General features: G+C 43.5%; 1 long non-coding RNA gene across 1 annotated transcript in view; it reads left to right on the top strand.

The window, feature by feature from the left end:
* Window positions 1-22,281, top strand: part of LOC135114451 (uncharacterized) — an 82,346-nt gene extending 60,065 nt beyond the window's left edge. Inside the window, exon 6 of the long non-coding RNA XR_010275506.1 lies at window positions 22,171-22,281. This is a non-coding gene — a long non-coding RNA (uncharacterized LOC135114451). The remainder of the gene's footprint in view (window positions 1-22,170) is intronic.
* The last annotated feature ends 1,593 nt before the right edge of the window (window positions 22,282-23,874 follow it).

The raw sequence follows: 23,874 nt of genomic DNA, 5'->3' as shown, positions 1-23,874 counted from the left end.
TCTTGGATTCGAGTCTCTCTCTCTCTCTCTCTCTCTCTCTCTCTCTCTCTCTCTCTCTCTCTCTCTCTCTCTCTCTCTCTCTCTCTCGCTCTCGCTCTCGCTCTGGCTCTCCTCTCCATTCACCTGTGCCTACCTTCTGTTCCTTAAGCCTCATTAGGACCCACGCTTGCCTCCTCTTACCTAGACAAAAATAGCAGGTGAATAGGAAGCCACACAAACATCGTCTTGCATTCACCTTCCCCACCACCCCTCGGCGCGCCTTTTTTCACTTCCTGTTCTTACCGGGGCCTTGATCTCCTCATTCTTCGAAGTTCTCCTAGCAGCCCCCACTCCCTTTTCTTTGTCAGTCTTTTGGTTTTTCTGGTTCTCTTCTTTCTCTCTCTCAGAAATCTGCCTCCTCTGCTTACTTCGTTTCTGCTTTTTGTCATAGTTCTTTCGTGGAAACTTGTTAGTCTGTGTGTGTGTGTGTGTGTGTGTGTGTGTGTGTTGTCAAGCTGTTTAAGTCGTGGTTATACGTAGATTAAGAACAGGTGATTAATCCTCGCCATGTTGATTTTGCCACATCTGAAAAAGTTATTCAATAGGAAATTTGTACTAACCAGGACTGAGGATGTAGTCTGAAGTTGAAGTTAAGAAGTCATAGTGTTCAAGTGATAGATGGATAGACTGCTATTTTATTAACTGCAAACTGTAAAAAAATTATCATTATACATTATTCAAAATACACACACAGAAAAAAAAGAACAATCGGAAAGATTCGTCCTGTGTTTATGAATAGTACTTTATAAATAACAGTTACAGCAAAAATGATAATAACAACGGCAACAACAACATCAATGATGATGATGATAACAGTGATAATAATGATGATAGTGAAGGTAATGATAATTGTAATAAAGATGATAGTAAAAATAATAGTGATAGAACACACACACACACACACACACACACACACACACACACACACACACACACCCTTCACTTTTCGCTCTGTCGGCCCCGGTGGAAAAGGACAGTCTAGTAGCACACCATACTGCACCCCAGGAGTCCAACACAGCTGGGTACACACATACATAGCAAGACCAGACAGCCTACACTGGCTTACCTCTGCCCTTTCATAATGAGACTGTTCCCTACTCCAATCCTTTGACCACAGCAGATGCAGGGTACTTCCTGCTAACTATCCTGCTCTGCAACTGTGTCCATACGCCAACGGGCCCCGCCAAGTCCATCCACACTCCTTCCAAGGGATCGACGAGACCGCGTCATTTTCATGCACTCGCCATTCTCGCTCTCCATTCACCTCCATCACGCACATTCGCTATGTGGCAGGGGCTAAAAATACTGCCGCTGTATTCCCTGCTTGTTGTAAGAAGAGATTGAAAGGGACGAAGCGAGGCGGCTACTAACCCCCTTCTTTGTGTGGTGTCCTACGAACAGACCAGGGAAAACACTACATATTACTAACCACACCACAGCAAGAACAACAACAACAACAACAACAACAACAACAACAACAACAACAATAACAGCAAGAACAGTAACGCTTAGCAAACTTTGCATCAGGAATATCAACAGTGATGTAATACCTTGTGATGAGTGAGAGTCTTGGCAGCGTTAGAATCACGAATTGTATTTTGACGTTAAACGCTACATTTTCCTCGCTCTTTTCGCACTGCCATGTTTTATACAACCTGGTCTCTCTCCGACACAACAAACTTCTGATCCCGTGACTCCAAACTCCTGCCAGACTTCTTTGCCTTGAACCAGCCTGAAAATAGAGTTTGCTGCTGGAAGATTAACTTAAAAACAGCCAAGTAGTTGAAGTGAAATAGATACAATCACGGGGGTATGTAAAATCATTGCATAAAGTATCCTTACTCTCGTGAACGCTAAACTTCACAAATCTTAGAGCGATTTGAGCAGTTTAGGTATAGTTGGCAAGTCTGGCTATTTGAAATGTCAGAAACGGTGTCTCGGATATCACGTTATGAACCGCTTAGCTCTGTAATCCAGAGCTAACAGCGAGTCTCACGCTCAAACATTTTCTATATTTCTTCACCTGTTGAGGCAAAATTACTTGTCATTTTAGCAAGGATATATTTTTTCTGTCTGAATGTATACTTGTTGCCTTCCAAAAATACGTGGAAAGTGCTCATTCGTAAAGCTTTCCTTTCTCACAAGGATGGCTTCCAGAGGCCAAAGAGATGATTAGACAGATTATCATGAGTGTTTTTCCCATTGATGCAGCAGAACACTTGTCAAACTATCACTAGCTCCCATCCCCTCCCCAGAGAGAGAGAAAAAGTTAGTATCCCAAAAACTTCCACTAAAACCGAGATGAAACCACAAAACTGATTAATACAGGTCACATGAGGAACGAAGGTAGAGAAAAACCTTACACGTGAATGGGAGTTGCCACAAATTTTAAGGTGCAAAGATTGATTGACTGGTTAAAACACCAATTCAGCGGATCTGGATACACACACACACACACACACACACACACACACACACACCCTTCCCTGCAGCTTAAGCAAGTATAAAACAGCTTCCTTATAAGTGAGAAGTGGGAAGCCAAACCCCCTACAATACTTCCCAGACATTTATTCATCAGCTGCATGATCTCTCAGTACCAGGAAATGGAAGACGTAAAAATGTTATGTTTTCTATGTTTCTTTGTGTGTCTGTGTGTGTGAGTAGAGAGAGAGAGAGAGAGAGAGAGAGAGAGAGAGAGAGAGAGAGAGAGAGAGAGAGAGAGAGAGAGAGAGAGAGAGAGAGAGAGAGAGAGAGAGAGAGAGAGAGAGAGAGAGAGAATCATAATTTGAACAGTTTTGTCCAATCATCGTGAAGAAATGCAGCAAAGTATCTCCACTGTTAGGCTCCTCAAACAACTTTGCTCTCTTTCTGCCTCGTTTCATTTGACATTAATGATGCGATCCACTAAGCGCCATTAAGTGGAACACGACTTAATTGCGGCTTTCTAGTCGAGGCGCCGTTAATAACCCCACCACTTGGGCAGGAACTGATTGAAGCCTAACGGAAAACAATGAACGCATACGATACAAAAGAAATGGGAACATGATAGGAAAAGAGTGCCACTATAGTCTCTTATAATTCCAGCAGCCTTCAGCCTTCCAGGACACCACACACAGCCGAACATTCTCCCATTACCGTTGTGCAACAATCGTATACAATTTGTGCCTCAGCCCCCAAGCGCCGCCGACAGTCCTCAGACATGCTCGTGTTCTTAAGTCGACACTCGAGGCGCCAATCTCTGTGGCAGCCTTTTACATGCAGGGCTCGGTGGTCGCCAGCATGTCTGAGCTCAGCTTTCCTGGGAGTGTGGCGGCTGCAGTTCATGAACGTGAGATCAAAAGGCGAGCCCAGTGCAAAGAAAATAATATGAGAGAGAGAGAGAGAGAGAGAGAGAGAGAGAGAGAGAGAGAGAGAGAGAGAGAGAGAGAGAGAGAGAGATTGATGATTATTTCCTTATATTTTCTTAACAATAAAAGAAAAAAAAATAGAAGGAAGGAGAAAGACGAAAAAAAAAAAACTCATCGGATACATGATAGTCGTGTTTTCATTACGTCTCGCTTGACTATGTAAAGTTTTGTGCTTTTTCTATTTTGCTTTCCTTTAGTGTCTGTGTGAACTGTGCGCCATTGAAAGTGGATTTAATTAACTCTCATAAAAAAAAAAAACAGAACCTGTCTAAAAAAAGTTACCCTAAAAAAAAACATTTCGACCGTATTATTACATGAGCATTGGAGTTAATTATCTAGATATCATAGCGAGGTGTGGGAGTTAATAACTACGGGTAATTATTTGATTCTCTCGCACATAGCAGCCAGAGAGAGAGAGAGAGAGAGAGAGAGAGAGAGAGAGAGAGAGAGAGAGAGAGAGAGAGAGAGAGAGAGAGAGAGAGAGAGAGAGAGAGAGAGAGAGAGAGAGAGAGAGAGATTAGAGCTTTAAAATTTATAGAAAAGGATAGTAATAAAAAAACATAGAAGGTTTGAGATATATGCACAATGAAAACAGAGAGAGAGAGAGAGAGAGAGAGAGAGAGAGAGAGAGAGAGAGAGAGAGAGAGAGAGAATCAAATGAAGAAATCACTTGAAGAGGAAGGGAAGCTGAGAGGAAGAAAGTCAAGAGTATAAACGAGAATTGATAGAGACAGAGACGAGAGTAAAGAAAGAGGAAAAGATTGGTGGACAGGACAGGAGGCCGTGAGGGGGTGGGGAGGAGAAGGGCATGAATTTATCATCTGTTTTTTTTTTACTTGACAAGACAACGATGATGAAAAAAAAAAAAAAAAATACAGCTTAATATATCGATAAAAATTCTGAAACTGAAACACTGGAGAATATTTTAAGGCGCAGGTATTATACAGTAAATACATGTAATTTTATATCGTGAACACTGAAGTCATTATGGCAACGTTCTGGAAACCTTTGCGTGGTGTGGGCGTGCTGTGCGTCACGAATCCTCGTAAATGTACACAAGCTGCTTCGAAAGTAATCTTTAAGCATCACCAGTAATGCTTTGGCAATTACGCGTTGTTGATGTTTCAGAAAACCGTCGACAAAGGGCGGTGCAGTCGTAAAAATAGCCCCAAAATTTTACTGATGGAGGACATAGACTGAATAGTTAAAAAAATATATTGGTAGGACATAGACTGAATAGTAAAAAAATATATCGGCAAATTAGGAGGAGTATTTATTAAACTGGTACGAAAAATTGCTGTTAGAGGGCAGTGTTAACCATCATTGTCACACATTTCAGACATTTAATTATTCCCTGGTGAGTTTCCTGTTTCAGTATATCGGATCAGACAAACAATTTCGCTACATAATATGAGATCATTGCAGGTAAGCAGCACAAAGAGGCCGGCAGCTGCTGTCTCGAGCTTCTTTGTACGTAATATAGCCAGACTTGGACACCAGAAACCCCGCGAGACATGAGATGAAGGATCTTAGAGAAAACTTTTGAGTGTGTTCAGGAAAAAGGAGCGTGAGACAATAGTGAGTGATAATGAGAGAGAGAGAGAGAGAGAGAGAGAGAGAGAGAGAGAGAGAGAGAGAGAGAGAGAGAGAGAGAGAGAGAGAGAGAGAGAGAGAGAGAGAGAGAGAGAGAGAGAGAGAGAGAGAGAGAGAGAGAGAGAGAGAGATCAAATGAAGAAACCACTTGAAGAGGAAAGGGGAGCTGAGAGGAAGAGAGGCAACATTATAAACGAGAACTGATGGAGAGGACAGAAACGAGAGTAAAGAGAGGGGAGAAGAAGAATGGTCGAGATTACGGGAGGTGTGTGCAGAATCAGAGAGAGAGAGAGAGAGAGAGAGAGAGAGAGAGAGAGAGAGAGAGAGAGAGAGAGAGAGAGAGAGAGAGAGAGAGAGAGAGAGTAAATCAAGAGTAAGAAGGGAGAGAGAAAGAAGAAAGGGGGAAGACGGTGAAGTAAACTCTTTCCTTTGCACACCTTTGCTAATTAATCTCCGCGTTTCCATCGAGACTCTTGTTGACTTCTTGCCCTTTGCACGACTACTTGTCTCATTTTTTCCCACTGCTTTCGCCTTCTTTCCTCCCCATTTCTTCTCCTTTCTCCCCTTCTTCAACGCGGTTTTTGCCTCTTTCCTTTCATCTTCCATCATCTTCCTTTCTTTTTCCCTCTCGTTCAATATGTGTTTAACTTCTCTCCTCCTTACTTCTGTTTCCTTCCTTCCTTTCTCCTTTTCTTCTCCTTTAACTTTTTTTCCTCTTTTCCCCGCTGATCATTAAATTCCCTTCATCTTATTTTGCTATATTCTTTTTTATTATGTCCTCTTTATTTTCCTTTTTATTTTAGTTCCTTGCGATATATATTTTTTTCCAGTGTGGCATTTCTGGTCTTCGTTATATATTCACTATACGTTCCTACAATCTTCTATCTCCCTCCTTCCTGCTTTTCTTTCCCCCTCCGCCTCTTCCTGTTTGTTCCTCTTCGTACGCCCCACTCCCTGCCTCGTATCTTCCTGTGTGCCCCTTCCAACTTTCCTCCCTTCTCTCCTTTTCCTACAAACAGTTTTCCTTGTCCTTCTTCCCATATCTCCCTTCCCTTTTTCTCTACCTTCCTTTTTTACTGTTTTCTTCCTCTCCCTCTCTCTCTTCTTTGTTTGTTATTCTCCTTTATCCCACACACTGCTTTCGTTGTCCTTCCCATATCCCTCTTCCTTTTTCTCTATCCTTCTCTTTACAGTTTTCTTCTTTCTCTCTCTCTCCCTCTCCTGTTTGTTATCCTCTTGCCTTCCTTCATCGTTCACTGTTTCCACCTCTTCTTACTTGTTATTCTCCTTTCCTACCCAGTGCCTCTTTTACCATCATCTCTTATCCTATCCCCCATCCTAGCCCGTCTCCCTGCCTCCTTCCTTCCCTACCTTCGTATTATTCTTTCCCTCATCAATCGCCGCTGTCTGCTGGCCCCAACATTATTGATGGAGTTGACCTCAATGGTTGGGATTACTGATGGATTCAAGTCTCAGTGGGGAAGGAAGGGAGGGAGGCTGGAGGGAAGAGGAAACTGTATTTTTCTTCATCCATGAGAAAAGGGGAAGAAGCGAGGGAGCCTGAAAAGCATTATAGGGAAAGAGAGAGAGAGAGAGGAAGGAGGGGAGGCGCGGGAGCGAGAGAGAGATATGGTAAAAAGAAAGAATGTAGGATTTATGTGTATTTTTGTAGACTTACCACCATAAGTCTCAGCAGCAGCAGCAGCAGCAGCAGCATTAGTATTATTCTTTTGGCTTCCCTCCTTGTCAAGATTCTCAAGACTACCACGTTATTACTACTATGTATTTCTAAGCAGAGAGAGAGAGAGAGAGAGAGAGAGAGAGAGAGAGAGAGAGAGAGAGAGAGAGAGAGGTGGCGGAAAAAATAAAGTTCAGGCTTGAGTAATATCCACAGTAAAAGTGCTAGACCCAAAACTGCGAGGGAACTAAGAACCGCCACTCCCCTTGCGGCGATGAAGACGAGAGAGAGAGAGAGAGAGAGAGAGAGAGAGAGAGAGAGAGAGAGAGAGAGAGAGAGAGAGAGAGAGAGAGAGAGAGAGAGAGAGAGAGAGAGAGAGAGAGAGAGAGAGAGAGAGAGAGAGAGAGAGAGAGAGAGAGAGAGAGAGAGAGAGAGAGAGAGAGAGACAAGGGTTCAAGAAACTGAAAGAGATGAAAAATAACTTTCCCGGACAAAATACTGGATGAGACGGAGATGGAAAGAGGAAGAGGTATAAAAAGACACCGGAAAGATTACAGAGATATAAGAGATTGGGGGGAGGGGAGAAAGAAGAGGAGGAGGAGGAGGAGGAACAAGAAGAAGAAGAAGAAGAAGGGAAAGGAAAAAAGGATAGAGAATGAGACAAGAAAAAAAAAATTAGCTAAAAAATTAATAACATTCGAGTGAAGAAGAAAGGATTGCTGCTGGGTTTAAAAAATGCTACGTGATAAAAACAGTAGAAAAATGACTTGAAGAATTAAATATTATGATGAAAGGAAGATGGTATGATTGCAGAGGGACAAGAGTGGCGGGAAGATCATGGCACAATACAGTGAATAGCAGGAGAAGGAGGAGGAGGAGGAGGAGGAGGAGGAAGAGGAAAAGTGCGTGTGCAGGGAAGAGAGAGGAAAGAGGACAGTCGTTTGTATCATTTCTGTTAACGAGAAAGGGACGATGCCAGCTAGAGAGAGAGAGAGAGAGAGAGAGAGAGAGAGAGAGAGAGAGAGAGAGAGAGAGAGAGAGAGGTGCGTGGACATAACCCTCAAAATATTCACCCTGCAGTACAAAGTCACCTTCCTCCACCAGAAGTAAGATAACCACCTACTTTTCCTCTCCCCTACTCTCCCCTACTCTCCCTGACTCCCCGCCCCGTTCCCCCCTGCCCTGCCAGCCATCCCCTCCACACAACAACAAGGGCGCGACGATCCCCACGCCTGCCCATAAAACCCTGATAATAGCCACGTAATATTCACCTGGATAGCTAATGTTCCTGCTCTTAATGGCATAGCGAGACCCTTATTATGCTAAACATTCGCTAAACGCACCCCCTTCCCTGGCCCCTCCCTCCCCTCCCTCCCTGGGCTTGGGCTAAAGCACGTAATGGCATTTTGAGTGTCTGTCTCCCTCCTCCCCCTCCTCCCTCTCTCTCTCTCTCTCTCTTCCTCCTCCTCCTCCTGACATATCCCTCTGTCCTCGTCCTCTTCCACCTTTTCAGCCCCTCCTCCCTCCCCGTCCTCGTACCCTCAAGCTTTTCTGTGAAGTGTGTATGTGTTTTGTGTATATTTCTGTGGAACTGCTGAAGACTGGTAAAACAAAGGTAATAAAAGATTAAATGCCGTGTGTTGTTTTTTTTTTTACTATTCTTCGTATTTAGTCTTTATGGAGTGGCTTTCATTGTTTTCCTCTTCAAATGTTGCTTTTATATAGAGCCGTATGAAGTCTGTCCACTTGGGTTGCTTAAGTTGAGGTGGTCATGGTATTGTGTGCGAGAGAGAGAGAGAGAGAGAGAGAGAGAGAGAGAGAGAGAGAGAGAGAGAGAGAGAGAGAGAGAGAGAGAGAGAGAGTACTTAAGTCACACCAGGTCTTCCAGTATCGTTACACACACAGCTCACACACACAAATGGTTCTCTTACTTCGATGCCCTCTTCTCACTTTCTGGCGCTGTTCGTTCTCCTCCATCAGGCAAAAGTAGGTCAAGGCACATCCTACACAAGGTCATCACTCTGAGAGGAAAAGCGTTTATGACTAAATTTTTCCCTTCACCCTTACTGATGGAACTGAATTAATTTGTTAGAATATTGATACGTACGTGGTGTTGGTAGTGACAGTGGTTATGGTGAAGAATATTACCTTAGAATCACAGGACAGGGTGAAGAGAAGGCCGTGAGCCATACAAGCCATACGAGCAGGCGGAGGGAACCCCAAGATCCACGTGATCACATGAAATACGAGTCATATCACTGAAGGGAGCCACGATCTTCAAAGAGAGAACAACAATATCAAAGAAGGGAGCCGCAGGATGCCCGGAGGGAACCGCAGTATGTAATGAGGGATCCACAGAACCACCATAAGGAACCGCAAAATTCTCGTAAGGAATCTTGATATCCGAAAGGAAACCACAAGATGCTCGGAGGAAGTTGCATTGTCCAAGGAGGGAGCCACAAGATCTTCAGAAGGAACCGTAATATCCAAGGAGGGAGCCACAACATGCCGAGGGAGCCACATTTTCTAAAGTGGGAGCCAAACGATCCCCTGAGGCACAATATCCCATAAGGGAACCACAAGATGCCCAGAGTCAACACCAATATCCGAGGCGGAGGGAGCCGTAATATCCAAGGAAGGAGCCAGAAGACCCAGGTTGAGCTGCAGTGTCAGGTGTCAGTGTCAGGTGTTTGCTATACGTACATGAAACACAAGTACTATGTAAATTGTCGTTTATCTCCGTTCATTTACTTGTCCCAGTCAAATGTACTACAGTCAGGTGCTTCTTTATGCAGTTATATTACGTATAAGATGACTATTCGAGGTCTCCATTCTAATGCTGCTTCATCAGTTAATTTCCCGATGGCTTAAATTTAAGGGAGAATTTCTTAAACGGCGTAAAAGAGAAAGATAACTTTCCGGAGTTTCCATATCTATTCATAGCCGAGGCCCGCATCCCCACGGCCTCGATATCGGGCTGGGCAAGGGATAAGATCACCCTCATTCTTCCCCACCAAGAGGAAAAGCAATTTTAGAGGAAGATAAGCTGAAAAAGGGGGGAGGCGTTCGTCGCGGAGAGAGAGAGAGAGAGAGAGAGAGAGAGAGAGAGAGAGAGAGAGAGAGAGAGAGAGAGAGAGAGAGAGAGAGAGAGAGAGAGAGAGAGAACCCCTTTATTGATATTACCGAAAAACAAATGTATAATTGCTCGGTAGATTAAGATACTCTAATTCCATTTGTACTTAATCTTGGGAGAATTATGAATGGATTCGTATATTTTCTTCAGTATATACGCATTTGATTATATATTTTCATGCTCCATATATGCAAACTTTTACATGAAGAATATTTCAAGTAAGTATTAATTCCTGCATCTCCTAAACGAGCTTAAGAGTCGCCTGTCGCAATCTTAACAAATACTGATTTAGCGCGAATGTTGTAAATGGTCAGTTTTGCTTCCCATGGCAACATAAATGCACAAGTCAGTATTATTTGCTTCACAGAGGAAATATAACGCAAGGAGGAACACACCCAGCCGCAGCGCTCCCTCCCTCGCTAAGCTGTGGAAGATCAGCGGCCGAGACCTCCGGTGAATCGTGCAAAGTTGTAGTATTATGAGCGGCCAAGGACACCGCCGTCTTCCCGCACAACATCATAATATCCAGATGGCTTTTTACCTCGCCATTATAGGTTGGGGAGGCTCCACACCAACCTAGCCTCTGTGACCACCCGCTCCAGAGGAAGTTTTGGCGTTTTGTTTTTTTAAGCGTGTGAAGTGATGGCGGGACGGATTTTGGCGGTATCTTAACTTTCCGCTTTATAGTCACCCCACGAAAGCCACTTCTGGCCACCTCGCGCCGCCTGATTTATGCAAAACTACTTCCTGGAACACCGTAGAGTTTTAACAGGGAGTTGGTCCATCCTTATACAGTGCCCTCTCTCTCTCTCTCTCTCTCTCTCTCTCTCTCTCTCTCTCTCAGTTGAACAAGTCTTCAGAACACTGTGAACACGGGCGCCCTCCGTACTGGTCGCCTCGTGTTAGGGGGCGCTCCAGTATGTGAGGAGCACGCTGCATTGAGTCTTATCTGGCCGCTGCTCCCAGGACCCACAGCTGCAGTGTTTCCCGACAGGCAGAATTTGTCCTCAGATATATGTCGCCGAGGTTACGGCAGTATTTTTCCCGCAATGTATGATTGGGAAGAGTTATTTGACACTCCATTTTATACGCCCTTTCTGTTCTCCGGTTCGGAAAAATAGTGACCTCCTTCAGGGCTGCAGGTCACCGCGTTTATGGCGCCGTGACCCCCGCGACCCGTTTTGAGTGACTCTCGTGTCTGCAGTAATAACCTTAATTTCTCCTGTGTTCTTGACGCTAATGTAGGTCATAATTACTTTGCTGTTTTAATGGCGGACAGAGGCATTCTGCTTCCTCCTTCCCCTCTTTCTCTTCTTTGTTTTTTTCCTCGCTCCCTCACTCACTCATATTTTTTTCTCTGCTTAAAAGCTCTTTGTGCCCCTTTACTCCGAGGAATGGCTCATTAGATTGGACGCTTGTGTCATAATAACGGTTTTTTGCTCCCAGTGAATGAATGCGTCTGGACGTCACTACTTCATTTTACCATATATATATATATATATATATATATATATATATATATATATATATATATATATATATATATATATATATATATATATATATATATATAAATAGAAAGATATACACACACACACACACACACACACACACACACACACACAGAGAGAGAGAGAGAGAGAGAGAGAGAGAGAGAGAGAGAGAGAGAGAGAGAGAGAGAGAGAGAGAGAGATCAAAGAAACTTAAAGAAATTGTCGAGTAAAGATGAAGAGACAACAGACTGTGCTGCAGACAGTCACTGCTTCCATGAAGAAGCACAAGACTCATTTAACTTCTCTGTAATCTGTGCAGCTGTATTGCCTGTTTGGCTGGAAGCACTGACACGGAATTTATGACCCTGCTTCTTCTTGTTAAATGTTCAGTGACGTCTTTAAAGCAATCTGGGAATGAGTCACGGTGGCTGCTGCACGTGGCAAGGAGAGGGTGTCATGTGGTTGTCAGGGTGTTCTCATACAAATACGTCACTACCACACACTGTTTTGTAGTGAATGATCAAGTATATATGGCAAGAATGTAACTTTTTAATAAATGGACTCAGGTTAAAGGATTGTTGGTGTAATACTTTCTACCTTGCGTGGTTACTGTAAAATCTTTCCAGCCATGCGTCACACACTGGTTCCTCCGTTCTGCCGCGGCCATCATTCAGGCGGAGGAGCTGCATTGGTTCCATCGTCTTCAGGCGCCTACAAATATTCCAGAACAACTCCGTGTCTCCTCCGAACACCTCGACGCACCGCCATCCCCTGCATCTCCCGAAGTCTTGACGCTCCCCCACATCCCCTCCTGTCTCCCTAAATCCTTCCCAAGGTTATATACTCCTCTGATTCCACCTTTGCTCTTCCAGCCTTCTTAGCATCTGAAAATTTGTCCCTGGTCTTTCTGAGTGTCTTCCGTGCGCCTCTCGGTTATTTAAAATGCCGTGAGGGAGAGCGAATTTTCTTCCGGTGTGTCTGGGCAATGTAAGGTTCGGGAGGAGAGGAGAACCCGGGCGTGGTGTGTCATTGCTCCGTGTTCCTGATCCTTCGCCAGTAAGAGGCTCCTTAAGCGTCCTGGACAATTCTGCGTCGGTGACTTACGAAGCGGGTCCTCGAGGCTGGAGGAGGAGGAAGAGTAAGAGGAGGTACGAATGGGAGGAAGAGGAGGAGGAGGAGGAAAAAGAAGAGGATGTGAGCAGATAAGGGCACAGAAATAGAAGTAGCAACGGAAAGAAGAGAAAGAGAACAAGGAGAAAACGAGAAAGAGTAAGAGGAGGAGGAGGAAGAGGAGGAGGAGGAGGAGGAGGAGGAGGAGAAGGAGGAGGAGGAGGAGAAATACCTTGGACCTTTGCCAACGATCTGTGCCTCCTCCTCCTCCTCCTCCTCCTCCCTTTCCTTGCCTTCTCTTACAGACTGACTGTCGCCTTCATGTCGCTCTTGTGACGGCCTCTGGAGTCTCTTTGTCTGAAGGGACGACGCTGAATGATGCTCGGACATGGGAGGGCGTCGCTTGGTGTCTCGAAAGCAGTTACTCGCGAGCAATAAAAAAGAAACTGGTCACTCAAAAGGGAAAAAACGCCAATATCAGAGTGCCTGAAGCCGCCGCGTATGCCTGCCTTGTGTCGCCTCCGGGCCGCTGCTGCCTCCCTAACACTGTCCTTGAACGGCCCTTGTGGCGATTATGGCCGCTTCTCCCGCCCGCTTACCGCTTGCTATTGTATGTTTAGGAATTCACAGCGATAGACAGTTTAGTTTGGTATAGAAAAGTTAAATGCTATATATCTGTACGTGCAGCTTGTATGTCGGGTAAAGGGATTTTTTTGTGTATGTAGCGGTGGAAAGTTGTACAGAAAAGGTAAACGAATGGAGGAATTTTATATCTAGTAGCAAAAAAAAAAAAAAGTTGAGAAAAATAGACAAACAATAACTTCAGTGACATCCGTTGTTTCTTGCAAGTTTTTTTCGTCTTCTATTTCCATATTGTAAGAGTCGGTACACTTTTTCCGTGCGTTCTGCTGTTCTTTTTCCAGCACGCAGCGGTGGCCCGAAGGCTCATTGTCCGTCAGAGCAGAGAACTCGCTGGAAAACCAACCGAAGTGAATTTGACTTGTTGTTTTTCCTGGTCTGTGGCCGGAGCTGTCCCGATGGTGAATTGACTTGATGCTGCGACGCGGTATTGGCGAGGGAAAGAGAACCGCACGTGGGGGAATTGTATTACGAGAGAGAGAGAGAGAGAGAGAGAGAGAGAGAGAGAGAGAGAGAGAGAGAGAGAGAGAGAGAGAGACTTTGTGGGGTTTGTGTGTGCGCATTACATGGGTATGCCTTTGCAGACTTACTGGTACGTGCGTGTATACAGGCGTGAGTTGGCGCGTGCTTCAGAAGTTTATTTGGCACAAAGTTAGTGGGACGCAAAGTGTGGCTTTAACCGGTGAGAGAGCAGCTAACGTTTCAGAGTAAATAAGTACTTGCTTGTCGTATTCAGCGGGCGGCGAATGTTCTTCCCTCGCATCTGTTACAGTTTAGACTAATGTTCCCAGTTCATTTCCACCTCACAGACTATCACGAACATCTCCTCGTCTTCTGTTTCCTCTCTTGTAAATTGGGAGAAAGCATATAACCTAACCTAACTCATTTCTCTTCGCTGTCGACTATTTGTTCTTATTGAAACTGGTAGATAGACAGCAGATAAATTAACCAATCAAACATAAGAGACATTTACTCATATTTCCTCCTACAAAAGTCGACGAGAACGTAAATTAATCGTAACTATAACCTAACCTAACTTAACCTAACCTAACGTAACTATAACCTAACCCAGCCTAACCTAACCTAACCTAACCCAACCCAAACCTAACCTAACTTAACCTAACCTAACCTAACATAACGTAACTACAACCTAACCCAGCCTAACCTAACCTAAACCTAACCTAACCTAACCTAACCTAACCTAATAAAAACGCAACAAATATCTGTGAGTTATCTACTGTTCCATCTTCCATTTCCTCTCACACAAACAGAGCGCAAGTCTAACCTGCCCCTGAGCCTCACATTACAAACCAAGTACGTGTGAGGCATTCTCGGAACAGGTGCTTTAATTATTCCTTCTTTTTATGCTGCTGGTTGATGTGGCGCTCGCTCTTCACCCTCGTGGTTGTGAAGTGCTTGTGGGTAACACCTGGATGGCCTGTTGAATGGATGAGCACCTCTGTGGCCCTGGTGAGGTGACGCAGTGAGTATAGGGGTGTGGTGGTGTTTTGTGGCTTTGCTTTGCGACACACGCTGCTGGTTGTGTCTTTCCCGCACTTTTCCCTTTTGCATTATGTGACGATGACAATGTTGATGACTGATTGTGCGATTATGACTCGTTAGTGTTGTAAGTATGTGCGTGAGAGAGAGAGGTTTCCGTCCACGCTGAGCCCCCTTAAGACACTCTATCTGATAAAGTCCTCGGTGGCAGACAGAGGGAAGTCCATAGTTATCTTCACCTAATTTCATGACATAAATTTGGTCGGTTTCTGGTCTTGGTATTTGATTTATTCGCTGTCTTCTCTGATTAATATTTCAGGCCGAGTATTGCTATTCACTGTGCCACACGTGCAAATAGGGCTGTGGGCGCGCTTTCCCACACGCATTTAATCTTCTTGTGTAGTTTAACAAAGCTGAAGCACGAGGTGACCAAGTACCCAGGCAGCGGAAAGAGAGAAAGAGCTGCGCATCAGTGAAAAGTAGACTGAATGATGTCGATGCAAATAGTGTTTCCCCAAGAAAAACCAGAACTGCGGAAACAAGCATGTCACTACAGATATATTAGCAAGTCACTTCACCTTTGGATCACCTCGACACGGCGCTGCAAGGTAAACAGGAACCCGTCATGCTGGGGCTTCTCAGATAAAGAATAAAACAGCAATATGCAAATTTCTGGTGCAGCTGGAAAACAGAGAGGACTGGAAATTGCCTGGATCAGTGTGGTGGGAGAGACGGAGGGGAGGAATGTGCAGGGCAAAGAACCCTCACCATGAAGATCCTTTAAGAGGCTTCCCGTCAGTCTTCCTGCTCCCATGGGGGTGTGTGGGTCGTCTCCGGGTCAGTAAATGTCTCTGTTTGTCTCCCCGGGGACTGGAGTGCCAGGCGGTCCTCCTGGGGGTGGTGGTTGGGGTCTTATGGGTTATGGTTGAATCCTCCCCTGAAAAGTCAAGCTCCGGGATGGGCGGCGTGTGTCTGGCCAGGTGCTTCAGGACCGTGTCTCTCGGCTCAGGGGCTCAGAGGGGGAGGCAACACTTCTGATCGGTGTGTATTACGCCTTTTGTGATTCATTCGTATATTTTTTTTATTGTCGTGTTTCCAGGTGTGTTGTGATTGATTCAGTTTGTCATTATTTAATTCTTTGTGTACGAGTTTGTTGTGTTGCTGTGTCATTCGATGTGGCCTTTCTCTTTTGTAATCGTCTGAATACGTTAAGGCGTGTTTTTTTTTTTTTTCGTTTTGTTTTTACTTGCACGCTCGAGTCAATCTTCGACTTACCTTTTAATCTCTATATTGTTTTTATTTTCACCTCCACTCTTCTGATGCATTTTTCTTTTGAATTAAATTTCCCTTTTTACTTTAATCTTTATCTGCTTTTTCTTTCTCATCTCGAACAATGTTTTTTTTTTTTTTTAATAATAATAATATTCCAGTGTGGTCAACAAAAGTTTCAGTTATCGGGTGGAATTAAATAATCGACGAAGTTGTTTTTGTTCCCTTCAGGCAAAATTCATTCCCCGTATTTTAAGTGGAACACAAAACGCGTATGTATTTTTTTCCCCTTTCGCAGAATTGTTAGTTTTCATAAATGTGTTTTTAGTGTTCGGTGCCACACGTGCAAAAAGTATGACCACTTTAAGCATCGATGCGTCAATTGCTTTTGTAATATCATCTTTTTTCATGTAGCTACTTCTCACGCTTCCCTGTCTTTCTTGTATTTCTCTCCACCACCACCACCACCACCACCACCACCACCACTACTACTACTACTACTGCCACCGCTACAACCATCACCACCGTTACTTTTGCCATTATTACCACTAAATACCACCATTACCACAACTACTACCACTACTGCCGCTTTTACCACCACTACAACTACACAACTATTCCTGCAAGCACCACCACCACCACCACCACCACCGCCACCCTTCCTTTCTCAGCCAGCCGAAGCGTACTGTACCTCCTCCGTGAAGTCTTGCTAACATCACTCGTCCCTGCTCTTCTTTGATCTCGCCTCTTCGTCAACTTCCCTGCTCTAGATAGCTCCCCTGCCCTCCATATATTCTTTTGTGTACCCTTCTCTGTCTTGTCTTCGCCCAGCCCTTTGTGTCACTTGAAGCACTTTCACTCCTTGTCCCTCCCAGCTAGCCTCAACCCGCCTTCTTTCCCCTGCTTCGTAACTCCCTTCTGCATCTCTCCCCGCCACTCTCCCCGCTGGGCAAAGCTGCTGAGGCACGAGACGACCCCAGGATTACCTCCCTCGGTGAAAGATAAGGAGCCTGGCAGCTTCCAGATAACAGTAAGGCAGAGTAATGGCGAGATTCATGGATGCGAACGAAAGGTGACGCCGGGAGAGGGGAAGCTCGGGGAATCTGAAGTGGCGTGCGGAGAAAGGATCAGAAGGGACGTAGGAGAGGGAATCAAAGGGAGAGGGAAAGTGTAATAAGACTGATGTGTTAAAAATAATTTCGAAGGCAGCTTTTGAAGGGTGAGCGGCCAGGGGAGGAAAGGAAGGACAGAGGTGACGAGGATAAATAAAGTACAGAGTTTCTTATATTTTTCACCTTATCTCTTTGTTTATTTGGGTCGATTTGCTTCATGGTAGAAATGCTCGTATGTTACTTTTCGTTCGTTCGTTTGTTAAGAGGAACGAACGAATGCATTCATAAAGGCAGGTGTGTGGTGTGTTTGACGTTATGTGCGTATTAAAATCCATCCATCAGGAGGAGCGTGGGCTGAAGGGTATTGTTCGGTGCTGGGAGATTTATGTCGTGTGTCATTCAGCTTCTCCCCGGTTCCTCCTCTCTCTCTCTCTCTCTCTCTCTCTCTCTCTCTCTCTCTCTCTCTCTCTCTCTCTCTCTCTCTCTCTCTCGTCAAGTAAGGCAGTAAGAATAGGTCTTTGTTTTCATGTGAGGAACTTTCCGGACATTTGCAGCAGTGTCACCTTCTCTTGCCTGTTAGTGGCTGTGTGCTTCACATGACAAAGCGAAGAACACCTCTTGAACACCTTACGGGCAGTGCAAGTTCCTGACTGATCTGCGTGACTCATCCCAAGTTAATTATTTTCCATCTGCATGATGTTTGAATTACGGGACTTTCGGTCGATCTACACCACTGATGTTTGAAAATAAAAAGGACAAGTCATATTGTGTGGAGGAAAGAACTCAGGACTATTATGAGCTAAAATCATATTAAAAAACCTCCATCTATGTGTCTGTTCTTTGTTCATACATTAAGATGCTGTCCCGTTCCCCCGAGGCTAAAGGAATGTTATGAGTTGACTTGCATTACGCCTCTCTCTTGTGCGGCGAGCAAGACAAGAAGGGGTGAAGCAGGGAGTGAAGCGGATGCCGTTGTGAGGGAAGGTTCGAGGAAGTGGAGAGGAGGGAAGCCTGAGGAGAATGAGTGGAAGGCGGAAGGGGGCGGGTACTGCCTGGCGTTGCGGGAGTTAATCAACGCCCGCTAAAACAGACCACCTTAGCAACAGGAGCCTCTGCAGTTCGTCGTGAGCAGTGCCGGCTCCTTCTCACTCATACTTCTTCCAAGCAAGTGAATGTTGGTAGATTATAATGTTCTACTTCTTGCTTTAAGTGTTTCATTTCAAACTGGTTATGTGCCTCTGTCTTGCAGCCAGAATGTTTGGGTCTTCAAAGGTGAGAGAGAGAGAGAGAGAGAGAGAGAGAGAGAGAGAGAGAGAGAGAGAGAGAGAGAGAGAGAGAGAGAGAGAGAGAATGGAGGAGGCTGAGGGAAAACAAGCATGTGAACATAAAACAATAAAACATCATTAATTTCAGGACCGTGTATATATATATATATATATATATATATATATATATATATATATATATATATATATATATATATATATATATATATATATATATATATATATATATATATATATATACACACACACACACACACACACACACATCAATTCCCAGAGACATTTCAGTAAAGCGTGGCGTTTTTTTTAGCAGCGGCTGTAAACGCGGAAGCGGCGCCGTCCCGCGAGACTACCTCACAAAACTCCAAAAATAGGAAGCACGAGATGACAAACGCACCCCATTCCGACGTTGTCCCGGCGAGGCGGCCCAGGCGCTCCCTCTGGCGGTGACGGAGGACGCTTGTTACAGGGCGGGAGGCGTGCCATCCATTGCTCCTTGTGAGAACCGCTCCTTCCCGACGGGCCGCGCTAATGCAGAAGGGAAATTGGCCAGATCTATACACTTATTTGTCCCTGTCTGCCGCCTTACTGTTGCTATGTGTGCGGGGAAAGACGAGAGAGAGAAAGGACAAGAAGGTCTGGAGATGGAGAGGTGAAGCATTAGGGAGACAGAAGTGTGGTCGTGGTCTGCTTTTATTTCGAGTATTTACTAAGTCTTATAAATCTGTTGTTTGATTAATGTATTGGAAATTCAATCATTATGGTTGACATAGCGAATGAATAGTACTGCGAACGTGACTAACTTTGGAATTTTCAACATACACTCAAAAAGAAATAAATAAAAAAAAAATAAAAAAAATAAATAAATAACTGAATGATTGACTTATGTCGCCGCAATATTGTGATACTGTAGCGTGCATAAACAAAAAAACAAAAAACAAAAAGGACTTCAAAGAGAAAAATGCAGCAAGAATCTCTTTTAAACCTTCTTGTGTATGAAGAGACAGAGAAAGAGTGATATCAACAACCAAACAAAATGTAAAAGGCCAGTGAGTTTACCACACGTCCATCCACACGCCAATCAAGATGGTTCTAGATTTCAACATTTGCCGCGTCAGATCTTGAATACAATCTCCCCGCGACGCGTGTCTTGAGGGGACGAGGCGACAAGTTACGCCGCGTTGGTGTCCCCATTTTTATGGCACACGCTGCCCACAAATGGGATGAAGACTCAGTTGTAGTAGTAGTAGTAGTAATAGTAGTAGTAGTAGCAGTAGTGGTAGTAGTAGCAGTAGTGGTAGTAGTAGCAGCAGCAGTAGCAGTAGTAAAAATAGTAATGGTAGCAGTATTAGAAGAGATAATAGTAGTAGTAGTAGTAGCAGCAGCAGCAGCAGCAGCAGCAGCAGCAGCAGCAGCAGTAATAACAATAGTATAAGTTGTAGTAGTAACAGTAGTAGTAGTAGCAGCAAGAAGCAGACATATGAATTATAATTTAATTTTAAAAATTTTTATAACATTAAAACACACACACACACACACACACACACACACACACACACACACACACACACACACACACATACGGGCGTGCGTCACCCTCCACCACATTCATTTAACTTTTCTGTTATGTAAAGTTGAATGTGAGAGATTTGAAGGGAAGGAGGACGAGGGAAGAAGGGAGAAGAAAGGGGAGCAGGTAGCAGGAACTCAGGAAGGTAAAGAGGGAAGCAGACGGGAGAGGGAAATGAATAATGAAGGCTACTTGTGATGTATTTCAGTGTTATTAATGTAATCCTAAACTACACTCTAATTCCTGTTTATGTCCTTTCTCCTCTCTACCATCTCTTAGGTCTTTACTTACTCCTGTCCCTTCCTCGTCACTCACCGCTTTAGGATTCAAGTCTCGTGTTGGTTAGATATGCACGAATTCTTTGCATTGTTGAATCTATCTGTTAGCTGTCTCCCGTGACCTATAGCTCCTCTTTACCTTCTCTGATACTGACCTTTTGTTGAGAGAAGTTTCTTAGTATTTTTGTATTTTTTATTTTTTTATTTTATTGGTCATTTTTGGATGTGATTTTTTTTTTGTGGTAATGTATTTCAGAACTAAATTGTTCCTCGATGTTATGAAGATTCTGGTTTGTCATAAATTGATGATTGAATCGTTCTTGGATGTGATTTTTTTTTTTTTTTTTTTTTTTTAGCCTGAGTTGTGAAAGAGCGGTACTGTTTGGTCTACAGTATTTAAGTGTCACCATTCCTCTCTGTCTACATAACTTCTTGGTTCGCATTGTTTCTTTGGCATGAATACAAAATACACCAAAACCTGAGATGAGAGGTCTGCAGTCACTAACAATCAATAGAAAAGTTTTACATGTATTGTGGAGAGTTGTCTGATTTGTGTGTTTAAGTCGGTAACTTTAACAGGAATATTTTCACATTTTTTTTTTCAGCTCCCGTGTCGCTCTCTTGTGTGTGAATAATAAACGGCGTCCTTTATCATTAAAATACCTTGACGCAGGACCTCCCTCAAGCGCAGGTGACAACAGATTGCTGGTTATTTTATTTTTTCTGACTGCAAAGAGAGGATATGTATGTAGAGCAGACAGGGAACTTTTTTCTTTTTTTCTTTTTAATTATTCAGACTTTTGATTGTGATATTTACCCGAAAAAAAAAAAAAAAAACGTTTTGATGGTAAGCATAGGTAACATGCGACTTTAGTATAATTTGTTTTTTGAGTTAGCGAAAGTGATGTGTCGAATTAAAAGCGCTTCAACTTTCATTATTTATCTGACCCATTTATTTATTTATTTTTTTCATTATCACTGGCTTTGAAATGCTTCTTGATTGGCAAAGGTGTCATGAGACTCAGGTGTTAATATTTAAAGTCTACAAAGAGAAATATATATTAAATCGGGAAGACTTTTTTGCTTTACTTTTTATATTTTTAAATGAATTCATTTAGTTTTTTGTCACTCGCTCCAAAACGTTTCTCGATTGGACATAGGTGACACGAGACTCAGGTGTTAATATTTGAAGTCCATAAAAAGAGTTTTATATTAAATTGTGGAGACTTTTATGAATTCACTTATCTATTTATTCATAAACATTTTTCTCATTCATTTAAAAATATCTCCGGATTGAATAAAACTTTTCTGATGTATACCTTTGTGTCGGACGAAGAAGTCTGACGCCACATTCCACAGACCTGAGTGATGTACATCTAGTTCTGCTTTGACCTTCTTTTGTTACAAGTACCTATTACCTGCCATCCGTCCTGTGTTGGAGACTGATAACCTGTTGCTTTTTTAACTACTTAACCATTTAACTACTCACCCACCGCTTGTTTTTATTCGTACTGTGACGTAGCTTTTAACGAATTCTCTTTGGATAGAAGACACGCTTATCACACACGCAAAAAAAAAAAAAAAAAAAAAATCCAGGTGGGTTTGTTTACCTGACCAGAGCATAGCACACCTGAGCAGACACTGTTGCATTATTGACTCCGACACCTGTGGTACTCATGCACGGGGCTTGCAGTCGAGATGTTATACCAGTGAGGGGCGCACCAGGCAGGGAAGTAAAATGAGCCAAAGTGATCACCGTGAATCGCATTGGGGAAGACGAATGTACAATCTTTCGCTGGGTGACGGAAGTTTGGCCGTAATGGTCGAATGTGTTGAGTTGGTATGTCCTGGCGGTCGATGGTGGGTGAATGTTTGCAGGTGAGGTGGAGTTGTGCTTCAGGTGTGCTGTATGGTACTCCTTGTTGTGTATTGGGTAAAGGATTATTTATGTGTTCAGTTCTCTCTCTCTCTCTCTCTCTCTCTCTCTCTCTCTCTCTCTCTCTCTCTCTCTCTCTCTCTGATAGTAATAACATTGTTTCATGGTTCCTTTTTTTCCATTACAGGTAGTTGAAGGGTAATCGCCAATCACCAGCTTAATGTAGCGAAGCAGACAGCATTCACAGTAAGTATAACCTCACTTGCTAATTGTCATGTGCCTCCCAAGGTGAAGGGCTGCCATGTCTGCCTACATCATGGTACACAATGCTATAACAGCCATATATGTGACTGAAGAAGTATATTAAGTTAGAATCAAAAGATATAGGGTACCGCAAGTTCCCATCCACAAATCTTACGCTAACAAGTTTCACCCGATTAAAAGTAATGGGTAAATGGAATGAATTTGTAAATCATCGAAGGCTGATAGATAAAAGGAAAGCCGTGGTGATTTATTATGTTACGTTGGTGGAAATTAGCATTGAGCGGTATGTGAAATTGTCACGAGGGAACCATCGTGAGTGGAATGTACAATACTGAGTGGAATTTACGTTGAATTTTTCCTCTTTTATTTGTTTTTTTCTTCCTCCATACACTGATCGATCATTTAACTTCACTTCTCTCTTCCATTTCTGCTCTTCATTTCCCTTTAGTTTTCTCTTTCCAATCCTCTTCTCCCGCTTTTCTCTCTCTTTTTTTTCTTTTTTTTTTTTTTTCATACGCTGATGAATCACTTTGCTGAGGTATATGTAACCCTTCCTCACTTCCCTCATTCCCAGTACTCCCACAGCCAAGTCTTCCCTTCCTGGTGTTCAGCTCTCTTTAGTCCCCTGTTTCCAATCCTCTTCCTTCGCCGCGGTCAAAGGGCGGCCAAGGGCGGTACTTTGAATTACACTAGATTGGATTCTTGTGCTGGACCAAGAATCTTTTTGATGTTTAATGCTTCCATCTCAGCCAGATCACTAGGTCGGCTTTACTTTATTTCGTTTAGTATTAGCAAATTTTTTAATCCTTGGCTCGTATTCAGAAACGCATTGCTTTTCTCACCGTGGCTATTTTTAAAGGCAGCAGAGATGGTTTGCCAGGTTCTCAAGGTTGTTTCTCCTGTTAATAATGTAGAAATGTTGTTAATCTGTCATTAGAACCATAAAAACACCCTTGAAAGACAGTTTAACTTCAACTAAACCCTTTTCAATGTAGTGAAGATGTGGCGCAGAAGTGTTTCAGAATATAAGGCAACTGCACCACTTAACTTCTCATTGGTAAAGCCCAAGGCACTCAGTCAATTAGTTAATCAATCAGCCAATTTTTTTTAATGCTCATAATATGTCTGTTCCATTTACAAACACTCACTCATATTGTTTAGTTCATTTTATCCCTCCTTTCATCCCTTTCACCTTGTTACCCACCAGTCCTCTCCTCCTCCACCTTTCCTCTTCTCCCTTCTTGTCCCCAGCACCTCTGACGTCCTTCCCAGATTTGTTCTTTTATCATTATCTCTTCGCTTCGTCCCATTATTCCTTACCGTGCTCTCCTTTATTCTTTTTATAGCACTCCGTTTCTTGCGAGATACGAACATGGTAATCTCTTCCGGCTGTTTACCTGTCGAGATGTTGCTGGAGGAAGAGGTGAGCGGGGAGAGAGCCTTTTTTCTGTATTTATTCTGTTCTTCCACACGTTGTTCGCTTGTAGTAGTAAATAGATACTATCGTTACAGACCATCTTCCGTTATCTATTGTCATGTATCTCTCTCTCTCTCTCTCTCTCTCTCTCTCTCTCTCTCTCTCTCTCTCTCTCTCTCTCTCTCTCTCTACTTCCCCCGTGTCCACCTT

The sequence above is a fragment of the Scylla paramamosain genome, chromosome 27, assembly GCF_035594125.1.
Source record: "Scylla paramamosain isolate STU-SP2022 chromosome 27, ASM3559412v1, whole genome shotgun sequence".
Classification (NCBI taxonomy): domain Eukaryota; kingdom Metazoa; phylum Arthropoda; class Malacostraca; order Decapoda; family Portunidae; genus Scylla; species Scylla paramamosain.
This window is presented reverse-complemented; position numbering and strand designations above follow the sequence as displayed.